Source organism: Petaurus breviceps, unplaced genomic scaffold (genome assembly GCF_028583685.1).
Source record: "Petaurus breviceps papuanus isolate PSGF00001 unplaced genomic scaffold, PetGlider_PUasm1.0 189, whole genome shotgun sequence".
NCBI lineage: Eukaryota > Metazoa > Chordata > Mammalia > Diprotodontia > Petauridae > Petaurus > Petaurus breviceps.
In genome coordinates this window covers 33,680,026-33,699,708 of record NW_027185809.1, presented here as the reverse complement: position 1 = coordinate 33,699,708, position 19,683 = coordinate 33,680,026, and positions in this window count along the sequence as shown.

Below are 19,683 nucleotides of genomic sequence, written 5' to 3'. Positions count from 1 at the left end.
TTATGATGGTCTCATTGTTGTATGCCTGTGAAACCTGGACAGTAGACCAGCTCCATGCCAGACAAGTGACTTTTTTCCATTTGAATTGGTTTAAGCAGGATACAGTAATGGACACTGAGGTTCTTTTTCATACTAAACTGCCAAACATTCAAACATTACTACAGCGAGCACAACTCTGATAGGATGGCCACATTGTTTGAATAGTAAATGTACATTTGCCTAAAAGACAATTTTATGGAAAACCCACACAAAGTAAGTGCTCACATGGTAGTCACAAGAAGTACAATGACACTTTCAAGGTTTCTCTGAAGAACTTTGGGATTGTGAGACATGGGAGACACTGGAAAAAGACCACCCAGCATGGTGTATCTGCATCAAAGAAGGTGCTATGCTCTATGATCAAAGCTGAATTGAAAGAAATGCAAGATGTGCAAATTTAGAGAATCCATCCCAAATGTTCACATGGACTATTTGTGCCTGACCTGTGATAGAGCATCCTGAGCTTGTATTGGTCTGATCAGTCACAGCTGGACGCTCTGTAACTGGACTCTAACATAGTGGTGTCATTTTAGTTCTCTTAGAGAATGAAGGACAAGAACTGGGATAGGGTAAAAAGAGAGACTTAGAAGGATAATAGTGAGCAAAAATAGAATAGAGGGAAATACACAAATAGTAATTATAACTTTGAATGTGAATGACATGAACTTACCCATAAAATTGAAATGGATAGCATAATGGATTAAAAATCAGAACCTAACAAAATGATGTTTACAAAAAAAAGACATTTAAGAATGAGAGAGCAACTATATTCTCAGAGATTGTCATGAGATTGGAATGGGAAGAAAAAATGCCCAGGTATCACTGTAGCCATATCTCTACTATTGGCATAAAGGAGGCTTGCATGGACTATACATCTACTACTGGCAAAAAGACTCTCCATCTTGCAGAAACCAGAACAAACCCATCACAGATGAAGAAGACTGTCTCTAATACACTTAATGATGCAAAAGAGATTGTGACTGGGCTCAATGCTAAAACTTCAAGTGAGCCTATCAGTCAAGAGAGAATGAGCAGACCACAAGTCTCGAAGGAGAAACCACCTTCATCTAAAGAAATCATATTTGACAAAGCTCAACTATCAAAAGAAACTGATTTATTAATGAATGCCATGAAGAGTTACTCCAGCAAGGACAATGCCACAAGCATCAGTACTGTTACCACAAGATCTGTGTCTGATGAAGAGAAAATCTTGTCTGAAATCCAAGAGGAGTAACAAACACTAGAAGAATTAAAAGTGACTATTGACAAATACTTCCCAATCTCACCAGATGTGGGTGAGTGACTATCAAGGTACATACAATTCCTCTCATCTTCTCCCTTATTCAGGCTTGCATTTGAGTGGAAATTAGTCTGGCTAATTCCTTATTAGACTGTGTCATGATGTACCCTATGATTTAGTCATCTACCTTCCTTTAAATGTAAAGTTGCTACTAATCACTTGCACATAAGTTTATATTTAAGAGTACAACAGTCTTATAGCTATTACATATTTAGTCCTCAATAAGAATCTGATGCTGTTTTATGATTTCTGATGCCTTGGTTTAAAGAAAACTGGATGTCCTTATGGATTTGGTCATGTAGCATAGATTAGCTTTCCTCACAACAAGCAAAGGGAATATCCTATGGATTATCAAGGTCTCTAAGATTGGCTCAGTATTAGTCCTTAACCCCTCTTAGTTCTAATGCTTTCCCTCTGTTGATTATGTCCTTGCTTGGCATATATTTTTTTTTGCATTTTATCTCCCCCATTAGATTGAGGGGAGGGACTGTCTTTTGCTGCCTCTCGTACCCCTAGTCCTTAGTATAGTACCTGACACATAGGAGGTGCTTAGTAAATGTTAATTTAAGTAAAAAAAAAAAGAATGAGAGATATACACAGAATTAAATTGGAGAACTGAAGCAGAATTTATTGTATTTCAGCTTATGCAAAAAAGGCAAGGGTAGCAATCATGATCTTAGAAAAAAAATAAAGCTAAAATATATTTAATTAAAAAAGATAAGCAAGGTAACTACATTTTGATAAAAGCTACCATAGACAATGAAGCAATATCATTATTGAACCTATAATTATCCAAATACTATTACATCTATTTTGGGGGGGTTTTAGAGGGGGGAGGCAGGGCAATTGGGGGTAAGTGACTTGCCCAAAGTAATACAGCTAGTAAGTGTTAAGTGTCTGAGGCCAGATTTGAACTCAGGTCCTCCTGACTCCAGGGCCAGTGCTCTCTATTCACTGTGCCACCTAGCCACCCTTGCATCATTTTTTTCAAAAGAAAAGTTCAATGAATTACAAGTGAAGATTGATAATAGTATTATATTAGTGGGGGAGAAACTTTAATCTTCTCCTCTCAAAACTAAATAAATCTAAAAAAATAAATAAATAAGAAAGAAGTCAAGGAAGTGAATAGAATTTTAGACAAGCTAGATATGATAGATATCTGGAGATAACTGAATGGGAATACAAAGTATCTTTTCTCAGATGTTCATGGTATCTTTACAAAAAATGACCATATATTAGGACAACATTTTTATACTTAAAAGCAGGAAAGCAGAAATATTAAAAGAGTTCTCTTCAGATCACAATGCAATAAAATTTTATTTAATAAGAGACCCTGGAAACATAGATTAAAAACTAATTGGAAATTAAACAACCTAATCTTAAAGAATAAGTGGATTAAAGAAAAATCATAGAAACAATAAATAATTTCATCAAAAGAATGAGAATAATGAGACAAAACCTATGAGATATAATAAAAGGATTAATTAGAGGAAAATTTATATCTCTAAATATCTCTAAATTTAATCTCTAAATCAATAAAATAGAGAAAGAGTAGAACAATGAATTGGGTATGGAATTTTATAAAACTAGAAAAAGAACAAACTAGAAATCCTCAATTAAACACTAAATTAGAAATCCTAAAAATTAAAGGTGGAATTAATAAAGTTAAGTGTAAGAAATAGTTGAATTAATAAATTAAACTGGGAGTTGGTTTTATGGGGGTGGGGAGACCAATAAAATAGAGAAACAATCTGCTAATTTGATTTTTAAAAAGAGAGAGAATAAAATCAAGTCATCAGTATCAAAAATGAAAAGGGTGAATATACCACTAAGAAAGATGAAATTAAAACAATATAAATGACAATAAATTTAACAATTTAAGTGAAATGGAAGAATATTTACAAAACTATAAGCTGCTTAGATTAGCAGAAGAGGAAATATAGCATCTAGACCTATTTTAGAAAAAGAAATTGAATAGGTCATAAATGAACTTCCTAAGAAAAAAGCATGAAGACAAGATAGATTTACAAGTGAATTCTAGCAAACATTTAAAGATCAACTAATTCCAATATTAAATTATTTTGAATAATAGTCAAAGAAACTACCAAACTCCTTATATGATACCGATACTGACACCAAAACCAGGGAGACTAAAAACAAAGAAAGAAAATTATACACAAATTTCATTAATGAATAGGGATGCAAAATCCTAAATAAAACACCAGCTAAAAGATCACAAGAATATAGTACAGAGATTATACATTATGACCAAGTGGGGTTTATACCAAGAATGTAGGGGTAGTTTAACATAAGGAAAACTAGTAACATAATTGATATCAATAATAAAAGTGAAACAGTCATGTTATTATATCAATAGATGCAGAAAAGGTTTTTGATAAAGTACAACACTCATTTTATTAAAAAAAAAACTCCCAAAAGTATAGGTATAAATTGAGTTTTATTTAATTGATAAAAAGCATTTACTTAAAACCATTAGCAAACATTATTTGTAATGAGGATAAACTAGAAACCTTCCCAGTAAGATCAGGTATGAAACAAGGATGCCCACTGGCACCAATATCAATCAATATTATATTAGAAATCCCAGTAATAGCAATAATAAAAGAAAAAGAAATAGAAGGAATCAGAATAGGAAATGAGGTAATAAAACTATCTCTCTTTTTTTTAAGCAATTGGGGTTAAGTAACTTGCTCAAGGTTACACAGCCACGTGTTTCTGGGTGGTTGCTAAGTGTCTGAGTCCAGATTCGATCCCCCAGGTCATCCTGACACTGGGGCTGGTGCTCTTACTCGCTGTGCTACTTGGCTGCTCCACTATCTCTTTTTGCAGATAATTTACTTAGAAAATCCCAAAGACAGAATTTAAAAGTTAGTTGAAACAATTAATAATTTGAGCAAAGCAGAAGGATACAAAGTAAATCAACACAAATCATCAGCATTCCCATATATCACAAACAAAACCCAGCATGAAGAGATATTAAGAGATACTCCACTTAAAATAACTCTAGGCAGTATAAAATGCTAGGGACTATACCTGCCAAAACAAACACAAAACTATACGAACAAAATTATTAAAAAAAAACTTTTTATATAAATAAATCAGGTTTAAATAATTGGAGAAATGTTAATTGTTCATAGATAGGAAAGGCCAATATAATCAAAATGATAATTTCACCTAAACTAATTTACATATTCAATGCCATCCCAATTAAATTACCAAAAAATATTTACTGAATTAGGAAAAATAATAGCAAAATTCATTTGGAATAACAAAAAGTCAAGAATATCAAAGGAATTAAAGAAAAAAATGTAAAGGAAAGAGATTTAGTAGTACCAGATGTTAAACTATATTATAAGGAAGTAATTAGCAAAACTATCTGTTACTGGCTAAGAAATAGAAAGAGATCAGTGGAACAGAGTAGACATTCAATTTATATCAGCAAATAAATATAGTAACCTATTTGACATGTGTAAAAACTTAAGTTTTGGGGATAAGAATTCATTATTTGGTAAAAATTAAAATATTGAGAAAAATTAAAGCAGTATGGCAGAAATTGGGCATAGATCAATATCTAACATCATTCACCAATATACGATCAAAATGGATACATGACCTAGATATAAAGAGAAATATTACAAGAAAATTTGAAGAATATGGAACATATTACCTATAAAACTTAGGTATAGGCAAAAATTTATTGAATAAACAAGAAATAGAGAGCAGTGTGAGGTGTAAAATGTATAATTTTACCTACATTAAATTTTTGAAATCTTGTACAAATAAAAAAATGTAGCCAAGATCAGAAAGAAAGCAGGAAATCTGGGGGAAAATGTTATAGACAGTTTCTCAGATAAAGGTCTTATATCTCAAATATATAAATAACTTTTTTAAACCTATAAGAATATGAGTCTTTCACTAATTGGTAAATGGTCAAAAGATATGAATAGGCAATTTTCCAATGAAGAAATCAAAATAATTTATAGTCATATGAAAAAATGCCCTAAATCATTATTGATTAGAGAAATGCAAATTAAAACAACCTTGAAACATTATTTTATACCTACAATCCCCAAAAATAACAATTAAAGGGGAAAGCAACAAATGTTGGAAGGGATGTGGAAAAATTGGAAATGAAAAATTCTGGTGATAGAACTATTAACTGATCCAACCACTTTGGAAAGCAATCTGGAATTATGCCAAAAGAGTTATTAAACTCCCAATACTTTTTGACCTATCAATATCACTTCCAAGTCTATTTCTAAAAATGATTAGGGAAAAAGGAAAAGAACTTATATGTTCTAAAATATTTATAGCAGCTCTCTTTGTGGAAGCAAAGAACTGGAAATTGTGGGGATACCTATCAACTGGGGAATAGTTAAACAAGTTGTGAAATATGATCATGATGGAATATTACTGTACTATAAGAAATGATGAACTCGTTGACAGTAGAAAAAACATGGATAGACTTGCGTGAAATAATGAAGAGCAAAATGAGCAGAACCAATAGAATATTGTGTAATAGCAATACTGTTTTAAGTATAACTTCAGGGGCAGTCCGGTGGCACAGTAAGTACAGCACTAGTCCTGGCGTCAGGAAGACCTGAATTCAAATTTGGTCCCAGACCCTTGACACACTTACTAGCTGTGTGACCTTGGGCAAGTCACTTAACCCCAACTACCTTACCTTCCTCCTTCTAAAAAAAAAAAGAATAACTTCAAGCAGCTAAGTCATTTTGACCATTATATTTATATATATACATATATATATACTACACATAAACTACAAAATTAACTGCAAATTAACTACAAAAGACCTATGAAAGAAGATGCTGTCTGCATCGAAAGAAAGGACTGATAAATAGAAGTATGTATAGAAAGATTTCACATATACACATATACATACACATGTATACGCACACAAATTTGTGTCTAATGGTAGCCATCTCGAGGGCATGGGGACAGAAGGGAAGAAAAAAGGGAGAAAAAAAGTTACATGATAACTTTATTATATATTTTAAAAGAATAGGAGGGGGACAGAGTCAAGATGGCAGAGTAGAAGCAAGACCTCCCACTGGCTCCGGCTTCCACCTTCTCCAACCAATGTAAAAAGGGGACTCTGAACAAACTTTGGAGCTGCAGAACCCATAAAATGACACAGAGAAGCTAACCTCCTGCTAAGGACAACCCAGCAGGCTGGCAGAAAGCGGCCAGCACAGAGCTTTGGGAGTCCAGCCCAGGCCCTCATGACCTGGAGGTTTTAGCCCTGACCAGCTGCCGGCTGGAGGGACCCCAGATCACCAGCAGCTGTGGGAATCCAGAATTATCAACACATAGATGCGAAAGACAAAGTGAGAGGTCAGTGCAATCTAGACTTTGGGACTCAATAAGTGGGAGTGCATCAGCTTTTGCCCCTGGGGCAAGAAGCTGCTGAGGTGCTGGCACAGCCAGCCACTGCCATGTGGTAGCTTCAGCTCCTGGCCTGCAGAGTGTAGGGGGACCAAGCAACCAGTCTGAGGGATAATCGCTCTTGCTTTAATCTACTTGGATCTGGATTGCAATCTAGGGGGGAGGGGAATCTGGTTTGTATTTTAAAAAACACATGAACAAAGTTAATATGATTAGAACAAGAAAAGAAACTCTTGAGGACAGAAAAAACTTTCTTACCAGAAACCTCTAATGAAAGCCTGTATCTAGAACTATACATTAGGAATTGTCACAATTGGTTCTCTCTCTCTCCATATATACATATGTATGTATATACATATATAATTGATGCTAGTCACATATATATATACATACACATGTGACTAGCATCAATTCCTGAATAAATGATCAAAGGATATGAAGTTTTTTTCAAAATAATAAAAATACAACTATATGAAATATTGCTCCAAATCAATAATAAGAGAATTCCAAATTTGAATGATTCAAAATTTTCACCCCTCATCTTGAAAATGAAAGGTGGCAAAGAAGAAATTTAGCAAAGATGATAAAAGATGTAAATAATGAGTTTTAGAGGACCTCCAAAGATAGGAATACTGTTGATGTATCCGTCAATCCTACTATTCTGGAAAACAATTTGGATTTATGTGGAAACCTCAAGGATGTCAAAGAAAACAAGAAAAGTTCAATATATACCAAAAGTCTCAGAACAACACTTTTTTACAACAGAAAAAAAGGAAGTATAGTGAGTGACCGTCACTTGGGAAATGGTGGAGCAAATCATCAATCATTCATTTGTTAGTGTCTTTGTTCATTAATTCATTTATTCATTCAACATGAATTAAGTGTCTATTCCATACCAGGCACTAAATAAAGGAATGCAAAGACAAAAGTGAAATGTCTTTGTCCTCAATGAGTTTATGTTTGGGTAGAATGAGACCTGAACAACGATGAATAAATACTTAGAAAAAAAGAACCTATGATGAAATGATAGAGGATCTTTTATTACATCACCTAGAAAAGACTTTTTCTTCATGTCTATTGATTCTTGGATTAATGCACTTTCTCTTATACCACAATGCCACATATAATTGATGTGGACTTGACAACGAACCAATGCTTACAACTTGTTGGAGTGAAAGCTTTCAATGAGTGGTAATAAGTCAAAGCATGTTATCCTCTTGATCTGAGCTCCTGACGATCCTCATTAGCTTCAACATTCTCTGTAAGGGATTAGATATGTGAATATAATGGAACATTATTCTGCCATAAGAAATGATGACTAGGAGAATTTCATAGACACTCAGGAAGATTCAAATGACCTAACATTGGGCAAAAAAGCAGATTCTAGAAAATGATATATACAATAGCTCTAATAATGTGAGTGAAAACAATAATAAAACACAACTGAACTCAAATTAAAGGTATTGACCGATATTGGTTCCACAGGACAGATGGTGAAACATGCTTCCTTCTTCTTGGTAGGGAGGTAGGAGACCATCAATGTCAAATGTTGCACACCTTGTCAGAAATGATTATTTTGTCAGATGGTTTTGTTTAATTGTTTTTCTTTGTGACAAGAGAGGGTGCTATAGGGTTTGGGGTATGATGGATACTGGGAAATAAATCTATTTTAAAACAAGAGATCCTAATAAAACTCTTTTTCATAAGTATCTTCCAGTAGAAAATAAACCAAGAGTGATCTTAGCATTTTAATCACAAGGATTCGGGAAAATGCTTACAACATTGTCACCCAACCAAACAGAATGGACAGTAAAAAAAAATTCAAATCTAGTATCATGGAGGTGCAGAGTTTCATTTTGAGTTGCAGAACAATAAAAAAAATTCAAACCTGAAGCATAGTGTTTTCACACTATGGAGCTACCACATTACTTAATTATTACTGACATTCCCCAGTTGTGAAATGTGATATTAGAAAATGTCACAAAAGAATTCTTCTAAATTATTTCATTACCCTTCCTCTTTTTCTGTAGTTTCTATTTCATAGATCTATTTTCTATTATTATCTGTCTACATGCCTATCTGTCTTTCTGTCTGTCTGTCTGCTTCTGTCTCTGGCATTGAGAAATTGAATTCACCAGGTGTGCTGACTTCTTCCCTTTATTGACATTTCTTTGGCAGAAAACACAGGTAACTCAGCAGGTATTATCAGGGTCAAGTTAAAAAATGACAAAACCTGCCAACACACATTTCCTTCTTATGGTGCCTGGCATCAATGGATTCTCAAAAGGACTGCTGTGGCTTGAATATATCCCTTTTTGCAGTTGGCAGTAAGTTGACAGTTCATCTGCAGCTCACCTTGGCTCTCCTGCTTTGTTTTTGCAGGGTCCAGAAGACAGTCAGCATCTCACCTGGTCATCAAAGCTGGAAAAGCATTAAGTTTCAGGAAAGGTTGGTGATTGTCTTTCTTTAGATGGGAAAAAGTCAATTGTAAAAGGCACTTAGACCCTAATTTAGGCCCCAGACACTATTCTACTATTCCATTTTATAAGCAAAGGTAATCCTAAGGGAAATGATTTGGTAAAATAAAGGAAGGTTTAGACTAAATAAAATGGTATCTAGAGTTCTATCTCTATTATTTATTCTTATAGTCTTTTACAAATCTTAGAGGGCAATATGAAGGTAACTATTGTTATTATTATCTAAATGAATACCTGTAGCTATACCTATATCCATTACCAGATACCATCTGGTATCTTAATTAATTTTTTGCCTCTGTCTTCTATATGGAGAGTCTGTTATATTTTGCAATTGACACTTATGTCAGCATATCTATAGTCACAGTCAGCACTGTGAATATTGCATTAGTGCTACAACAATTCTGGTAAATGTTTAACAACTAGGTCTCTCAAAGTATGTAGAACACACTTTTAGGTTCAATTTACTTTGTTAACATTTTATTCATTTTTTTAAGTCTAAAAACCAACAAAATAATAAATCAAGCCCTGGTGTGTAGCATTTCCCAATTTCTGAGGCATAAATATGGACAATGAAAATATAACAATCTGCTCTTGTAAGTTGGTTTCTAATGTGATCCTGATAATACCTCTCTTTCTGCCAAAATTACCTGTGCTTTCTGTCAAAGAAGTGTCAATAAAGTAAAGAAGATGGCACACCTGGTGAATTCAAGCTCACAATTGTAATGGTAATGGAATTTGAAGATCTTCCCTGCTCCCTAATAGGCCAAATGTAATCACATGGAGCCTGTGGTGGGAGGACCTTGCTGAAGGGTGGAACAGAGCCCATAGGAAGCTGGGAGTCACAGTAGTTAGAGCTGGAGGGAGGAGAGGAGACATCCAAGGAGACAGCTAGGCTTGTGGGTGTTTGTGGGAAGACTAAAGGATGGTATGGCTCCCTGTTGTGTTATGGTTTATTAACTTCTTTGTTGCTATGATGGATTTGGTTTCCTGGTGTTGGGATTTGGCTTTCCGGTATCTTTATGAATGTTCTGCTTCTGTCTTCTATATGGAGAGTCTGTTATATTTTACAATTGAGACTTATGCTGGCATATTTATAGTCACCCATTGGCACTGTGAATATTGCATTGGTGCTACAACAATGCCAGAGAGATAGAGATCCAGAGAACTATCCAATCAAGCAAACAAACTTACAAAAGGTAATTGAGCTGACTCTAGCACCCCGCTGTATATTTATATTAATATTAGCCTAAAGATAATTGAATGAATAGGAGACTATATGACAGTTTTAAATGCTAAAGCTGTCATCTACTGGTGAATTGGATTTGCAATCAATTTGATTGTGAAAAAATAATGCCAAGCTTTTTTTTTTTTTAAGTTTGGTAATGATCATTGTCCTCTCTCACCTCTCCAGGAAGAATCAATGACTGACAATCAACCAAAAGTGATACCAGCTTGGGAAATCAACAGCTACAAACGTATCAGTGTTTAAAAATTGTGACCACGAGGGCAAATAGGAGTATAGGGTTTGTTTATGGAAGGAACGATATAACTTAAGTCCAGATTCTTCCACTACCAAATCATTAGGCGGTATTCTGGAATAATAAGGAACTTTCTGACTTGGGACCATGTAGGGGTTTTCATGGTGCAGGTAGGTGGAACACCAAATATAGCGCCAAACCTGGAGTCAGGAAGATCTGAGTTCAAATCTGGCCTCATACACTTACTAGCTGTAGACAAGTTACTTAAAGCTATTTGTCTCAGTTTCCTGATCTGTAAAATGAGGTTCAGAAGGAAATAGCAAACCATAGTATATTTTTGAAGAAAACCCCAAAAGGGATGATGAAGACTTGGATATGGCTGAAAAACAACTGAATATGAATTTGGGCTTTCATGTTTTAAGGGAATCATGGAAAGTCATGCTGAAAGTGTGTTCCAAGGACCAAATAGGTCAGAGGACAAAAGCTGGGTTCAGTTGGATCTTCTATAGACATCTTCTATAGAATACCTTTTATATTATTTTCAATTTTCTGTTTTCTTCTCCTTGTGAATAAGCCCACAAAGATGTTGACAGGCGTCAGAAAGGAAAAGAAGGACTGGATATTGCAATCCTGGTCAATGACAGCAACTGCAGAAGATGTGTAAGCATGGGATGAACAGTGATGGGAAGGTGCGTGGCAGGTGTATGAACCCAGGGAACCTCATAGTCAAGTGACCAATAAAGTCCAGGACTAAATATTTGAAATGAATTTTCAAAAAAATTAGCAAGAATTAGATTAAAGTAAAAATGAATCTCTGGTTCAAGGAAAAGTTCCCCTTGGGTCCATTCTCAGTATTAACTGGTCCCTTGGGAAGTTTAGGTTCTCAGGAGGCCTTGGCCTAGGGAAAGTTCCTTGAACACCTGACTTCTTACTAAGATATATATCAGCCTGACAAGGCTAACTGAAATATGTATTGTTTTTCTTGAGCTTGTATTCAAGATGTAACAGAGTTCCTGCCAAGACTTAGGAAACCCACAAATCCCTGCTCATTTGTTCTGATTCCTATAGGGACAAATGATACAGTTTGAAGAAAATCTGGAATACATCTCCAGTGTATTAAAGTCTTAGATAGAAAATGGCTTCTAGGAGTACAGGTGACATTTTCAACTTAAGGTGAAGATTTTGACTTTATTTTTTCCTTTTTAGTCATGAATCTACTAAACATCAGTAAACACAAACATTTCAATATACAAAGAGGAAGAAGAAAGAAGGTTGTATAAAAAATTATAAACTTCTGTTAATAATACTAATCACTAACATTTACATAGCACTTACTATGTGCCAGGCGCTATATTAAGTACTTTACAATTACTGTCTCATTTGAACCTTATAACACTTTGGGAGGTAGGTGCTATTAATATCCCCTTATTACAGATGAGGAAACTGAGGCAAACAGTGACTTGTCTAAGGTCACACAGCTAATAAGTATCTGAGGCTGGTTTTGACTCCAGCCCTGGTGTACCACTGGAGACATCATGCATTTTTATGGATAGGCCCTAGATAAACTGTAAAACCAGATAACATGGAAGACAATAGCTATAACATAGAAAGAAGAATTATAGTGTAGAAAGTGCCCAGTAATTCTTGGGAGGAAGCAGCTGAATAGATGATTGGGAATAATTAAGGCGCAGCGCTTGAGCTGGAAGAAAGGTTAGATGCCTTCTAGTTCAACCTCTTGGTTTTATGTTATTTATTATTATATATTATATTTATATTATTTATCACTATCAATCCTCAATATCACTCTGTCCAATAGTACCTTATCTCATAACAAAGAAGCACATCTAAACAAAATAAACCAGAAAATTGACAATGTGTTCCTTCTTTTTACTTGCAGCCTATCACCTCTCCACCATCTCTGTGACCCAGTCACATAAACCTACTTAATTGTCCCACATACACAACACTCCATCTCTCATTTTCTGCATCTTTGTGCTGGCTGTTTCCTACTCTTCACCTCTGAGAATCACTAGGTTCCTTTGACACTCCACTCAACTCAACTACCACCCTTCTGCACAAAGCTGTTCTAGTCCCCTCATCTATCAATACACTTAACATGGCCAGTGGTAGCTGGTGGGTAAAAGAGAGTTCCTTCCTACACCCAAGAATTATTTTCTCCTTTGGGCATTTTTTTCTTCTCTTCTGGCTTCTGTTTTAGAATTCTCTGGAATACCCGTGGCCTTAGCTACTTAAAACCCCCAAGAGCATAGCTAATTTGCTTGTCTCCTTCTTAACTCAATTAGAAAAACTTGTTCACACCTTAGAAAGGGATCAGGGTAATTAGTTTAATACTTCATTAACACCTTGGGATTATATTTTGGTGGGGGGTGCACTTTCCCTCCATTTTGTTTATTCACTGAGTTTTCAGTGATGTCTGACTCTTTGTGATCCCATTTGGGATCTTTTTGGCAAAGATACTGGAGTGGTTTGCCATTTCCTTCTCCCGACCATTTGACAAATGAGAAAACAGAAGCAAAATAGGGTTAAATGACTTGCCTAGGATCACATAGCAAGTAGTTGTCTGGGGCTGGATTTGAACTTAGGAAGATGAGTCTTCCTGACTCTAGACCTGACACTCAATCCACTGTACCACCTAGCTGCCCTATGTATGTCCCACTTATATATGTGCATGTCATCTCTCTCCATTAGGGGGAAAAACACCCTCTTGAGGTCAGGGACTCTCACTTTTACCTTGGTATCTCTTATGCAGAATGTCTAGCACATAGAAAGTACTTGGTAATTGTTTGTAAATTGATTTATATGGTACATACTATATGCCAAGTTTGGAACTGATGGGCCAAAGGGCATGAATATCTTAATCATTTTCCTTGCACAATTCCAAATTGTTTTCCAGAATGGTTGGCCCATTTCTCTAGTTTCACCAACAGTGGATTAGTGTGTTTATTTTCCCAGAGGCTCTTCAACTCTTCAACATCATTTATCATTTTTGAAAACATGATGTGTATATGGGATAACCTCAGAATTGTTTTAACTTATATTTTTCTTATGAGCAATTTAAAGCATTTTATATAATTGTAAATAGCTTACATTTCTTCTTTTAAAATTAAAAACTGATCATATCATCCTTTGATCACTTATCTATTTGAAAATATCTCCATTTCACATATTTGTATAAATTTACCATATATCTTATTTAATAGATCTTCAGTTCAAATCCCACCTTTTCATGGGCATGTTGCTTAAACTTTCTTATCCTGTTTCATCATTTGTAAAATGGGAATAATAACACCCCTAGATCCTGATTTCAGAGTTATTGTGAGAGTCAAGTGAGATAATGTATTTAAAGTGCTTTGCAAACATTAAAGAGCTATATAAATGTGAATTACTAATTAGAAATATTCATTACAAACTGTTTTTCAATCAAGTTTCTCTAAGAAGATTATAGACATACTCAATTTTCATGCACAATTTATTTAATTTTATGCAATCAAAAAGATCTGCTTTGTCTTTTGTGATATCTTTGATCTGTTTCCTTTAAATCTGAGAAGTACTTACAATTTTCCAGCTTAAAAAATAATTTGACTTCTTAGAGTATGGTCATTTATGTGTTCAGAGTTAATTTTATAGCATAAAATACTAATCTAATTCTAATTCTGTCAAACTGTTTTCCATTTCTTCTGACAGTTCTTGACAATAGGGGAGTCCCTTTCCAATAGTTCCAGGCTATTGTTCAATCCTTTTATTTTACAGGTGAAGAAACTGAGTTTCAGTGAGATTTTCCCAAAGTCACATGGGTAGCAAATAGTAGAGTTGGGATTTGAATTCATACACCTTAAAAATAATGATGATGATGAAGTTAACGGCATTTACATTATGCTTTTTAAGGTTCTCAAAGAGACTGGGCATAGTAGCACATGACTTTTCTCAGCTACTAGGATGGGGTTGAGGCTGCTGGATCTCTGGAGTTCTTGGCCTAAGCCAATCATGTATACACACTAAGTTCAGCATCAATATGGTGAACTCCAAAGAGTGGGGAGAGGGTCAAAGGACAGGGAGAGAACAGGTTGCCTAAAGAGAGATGAACTAGGTCAGGTAGAAAAAGGAGCAGATAATACAGGCCCTGTGCTGATCATTGGTAAGATTGGGTGTATGAGTAACCCTGCACTTTCAGCCTGGGACAGATAGGTTGACCTAATCATAAAATAAAATAATAAAAATGATGATGATGATGATGTTTGCAAAGTGCTTGATATAAGCAAGGTCTATATCCTATATTTAAGGCATTCTATGAATCAGGATCCATTTAAAATCCTTGCTGATGATCCCACATTAATATGCTTACTTTTATCAGTCATCCAGAGGATATATCAGTTCAAAACAAAATAAAAAATTAACAACATGGCAAATCAACTGACAAGAAATATTCCTTGTCCTCTCACAGACAGGATACTCACATGAGCCTTTCCATTCCCTGGCTGTGCCTTTTTGTTGGCTGCCTTCTGTGCCCAGAATGCTATCCTTCCTCATTTCTACCTCTTTGCTGCCCTGGTTTTCTTCAAGACTCAGTTCAAATCCTACTTTCTGTGAGAAGCCTTTTTTGGTTCCCTTCACTGATAGGTCCTTCCCTGAAAGATTACCTCCTATTTGGAACTATAGTGCAAATAATATAGTGTCACCTAAACACTTGAGTCTCGGAATACTTATTTACCTAAGCTAAGGAAAGAACAAACATGAGAGACAGAGGCAATCATGTACTCAGGCAGTTAATAAGCATTTATTAAGCACCTACAATGTGTCAGGCACTGTTGGTTGGTTGTTTTCCTTTGTTCTTGAAGAGGACCAAAATGACATCACTATGTTAGAGTCAAGTTTCAAAGTGTCCAACGTGGCTGATCAGCCCAATACGAGCTCGGAGTGCTCTACCACAGGTCAGGCACAAAAAGTCAGTGTGAACATTTGGGGTGGATACTCTAAAATTGCACATTCTGTGTTTCCTTTGAATTGTTTCAATTTTGCTTTGTTCATAGAGCACAGCACCTTCTCTGATGTGGGCATGCCATGCTGAGTCGTCCTGTGCTAGTGTCTCCCATGTCACACAATCAATTCCAAAGTTCTTAAGAGAGACTTTGGGAGTGTCAAAGTTAAGGGGACAAGGTTATGAAGATATTTGAACACCAAGCAAAGAATTTTGTATTTGATCCTGGAGGTGGTAGAGTTTATTGAGTAAATGGGTGACATGGTTGGACTTGGACTTTAGGAAAATCATTCTGGTGCCTGAATGGAGGATAGTTTGGAGTGGACTTGAGACACATTGATTCACCAACAAGCTATTTTAATAGTCTAGGCATGAGGTGATGAAGGCCTGTACCAAGATAGTGGCATTATCAGACAAGAGAATGGGGCATATTTGAAAGATGTTGCAAAGGTGAAATTGGCAGGCTTTGTCAACAGATTGGCTATGAGGAGTGATGACACCTAGGTTGTGAACCTGAGGGACTGGGAAGATGGTAGTGTCTTCAATAGTAATAGGGAAGTTTGGAGTGGGGTAAGGGTTTAGGGAAAAGATAATGATTTTGGTTTTGGATATAATAAGGTTAATATATCTATTGGAGGAGCAGCTAAATGTTATAGTGAATAGAGCACTGGCCCTGGAGTCAGGAGGACCTGAGTTCAAATTTGACTTCAGAAACTTAACACTTACTAGCTGTGTGACCTTGGGCAAGTCACTTAACCCCAATTAACCCCTCCAAAAAAGATATCTATTGGATATCTAGTTCAAGATCTCTGAAAGGTAGCTGGAGGTGCTAGGCTGGAGGTCAGCAGAAAGTTTAAGGCAAGAGGTAAATTTAATAATCATCAGTGTAGAGATGATAATTAAATCCATGAGAGATGATGAGATCACCAAATGAAGTAGGGTATCTGGGTGGTTTACAGGGCATCCATCCTCCCTTACTCAACTTGCAGGATGAGATCCAAGTGGTCCTACAGCTCACAGTCACAAAAGAAAAGAAAGCATCAAACACCTCTTCTGCATACCACTCAGCTCTGAGTCAGCAACCTCTAAGTCATCAGTTCTCCTGGCTTGGCATTCAAATAGAAGACTTTTTATCATCACACAGTGCCAATACCTGAGTTATTCAAATGGTCACTTAGACTGAAAAAATCAGGGAATTCCTGTATATGCTTCAAGTACTAGCCCACATAAGCTACCCTACCCATACTGCATGAAAAAGTTACACGAATGTGAATTGGATGGTAGAAGCATGTTGGAGAACATTTATGTGAGAATAAGAGAAGAAATCAATAGGGGCATTTAAGAGATTATCTGACCAAACAGAGGCTATAGTTTCCTCATATAGAATATGAAAATGGCACAGAGACAAGTTATAAGAATGAGGTATGCTGTGGAGTAGAGAGGAGAAAAGGAAGACTACCCAAGTGTACCTATCATGCAAGATTCTTTTCTTGTCTCCCACTATTATGGGGGTGGTTAAAAGGACTGACAAGTGTCTAGTGTCTTCAATTTTGCCTGGGAGGTGTAGGAAAGAATTAGTCACAGAGGATGTAAATATCAACTGATTGTCTGAGGACTAATTTGGGAGATGTAAATGCAGCAGGAATAATATCTGTGGTTGGAGAGAAAACACACAGAGGTGTTGCTGAAATCAGTTTACAAGTACTGACTATTAAATTATCAGTGTGAGAATTTACACCTCAGATATCTGCATCCCCCACAGATTAGGACTTTATTTATCATTTTGTTGATATTCAGACTTGAGAAAATGATGGAGAAAATGTCAATAATGCAGATTAAGCTTAAAGTGTGCTGAATTTATTACCCCCCTCCCTCGCTCCCAGATCTGGTTGTTAAATATTTACCAGCACAGCACTGAGGAAGCATGTTCTGCTTGTGTATTTGGGTGATAATAAAGAATGAGAGCAAGTGGAAATAAAGAGTTTGAATCCATAGCAATTCACTGGGGGTATTGGCATAAGAGTAGAGGGAGTGACCTTAAGAGGGAATGTAAGTGTGGTGAGAATTTGAACAGATGTTGTACAACTAGGGTGTGATTTGAGTGGGCTAGTGAAGTGAGAGGGGAAATTGCAAAAGGGAGAACGAGGCTGTGGCCTGGTTGCTGGTACACCACCCCACTCCACCCCACCTTGCCCTTTATTTCCTTCCCTTAGTCCCAGCTATGTGAAACAAGCCAATATGAAGTGAGCTATGATGTGAACTATATCAGATTTTGTCCAGTACATGGATTTCTGAGCTCATTCTGGGGGTATTTTTATTTGTTTTTTTTGGAAGTAGATTACTTGGGAGGGAGTGGGGAGATGCTTCCCTAAAATACAGTACAATTATGATATAGGATATGGTAGTGACTGGATTATCAATTATCTGGATCATTTTTTGAAGTCTTATTGTATTGAAAGTAGAGTATATGATAAATTCTTGACGTTCCTCATGGACAACTTTATCACTCAGAGCATAAAAGAAACAGTAAAGGGAACTGATATTCTGGACATCATTTGGACAAGAAAGAGGAATGGGTGGTGTTGGGGAAGTAAAAGAAAGAAAATGATTTTGGCATCAATAGTTTAAAAATGCAAAAGAAGGAAATACCAGGCCTAATTATGCATGCAACCTAGACTTCAGAAAAGCAGAATAAATTTTTTTTTTCAGAAGAAAAAAGATATGACTTCATGAGAAGCAAGGGTTATAGTGGATAGAAAGTTAGATTCAGAACCAGAAAGTCTTGGATTTAAGTCTTGTCTCTGATATTGACTGGTCTTGTGAACCTGGTTAAGAAGTTAACTCCGTGCCCTTGGGGACTTTCTAACACTATAAGTTGTACAGAATGTGCTGACCTATATTAGCAGAGATAATTTCCTCACCTATTGTTTATACCAATAAAATCACAGGTCTAGACCCTATCCTAAGATCCCATAAACAGAGACTCCTAAAAGGCATGAGACTGAAAGCAGTTCTTGTGAAAAAGAACTGGAGAAAATGGGTATATGACTTAGACATGAAGAATAACATCATAAACAAATTAGAAAAGCAAGGAAGAAATTACATTTTTCAAATCTATGGATAAAGGAAGAGTTTGTGACAAAGCAAGGGATAGAGAGGAACCCACAAAATAAAACAGGCAATTTGAATTAGATAGAATTTAAAAGTTTTCACACAAACAAAAACCCCTTAATGCAGCCAAAATCGCATTGCAAAAACCCCAAACAAACCACACTTTATGTGTGTGTTTGTGTGCATGTGGAGAGAGAGGGGGGGGGAGGGAGAAAGAGAGGGACAGAGACAGAGAGAGACAGAAAGAAAAACAGAGACAGAGAGACAGAGAACTGATTAGAATGTATAAAAGCCATTCTTTAATCAATGAACAAACAATTTTCAGATGAAGAAATCTAAGCTATCAATAGCCATATTAAAAAAAATCTTCCAAATCAGAAATAACTAGAGCAATGGAAATTTAAACAAAAATATAAAATGCATTAAATAAGAAATAGGTAGCTTAAACAATTCAGTCTTATTAAGTGAAATTGAAAAACCCATAATGCCTTTCTCTTCTTTCCTTGCATTAGGGTACTATGGGTATGAATGTTACATAAAATGTTAGAAGATGTAGATGTATTGGTTTTGCTTAGCTGCTTTTCTTTGTTATATGGGACAGCTCACTGATTGGAGTATGGGAGAGGACATATTCCAAAATGGCTGATGTGAAAACAAAAGCTATCAACAAAATTTCAAGAAAAAAAAAATTACAAAGAGGATGATTTCTGAGAAACATGGAAAAATTTGTGTGAATTGATGCTAAGTGAAGCAAACAGAATCCAAAGAAAACTAATACAATAACAATAGTATAAATTTTTTAAAATACTGTAAGGAACAAAAATCTGTCAAACACTTAAAAACTCTGGTCGACAT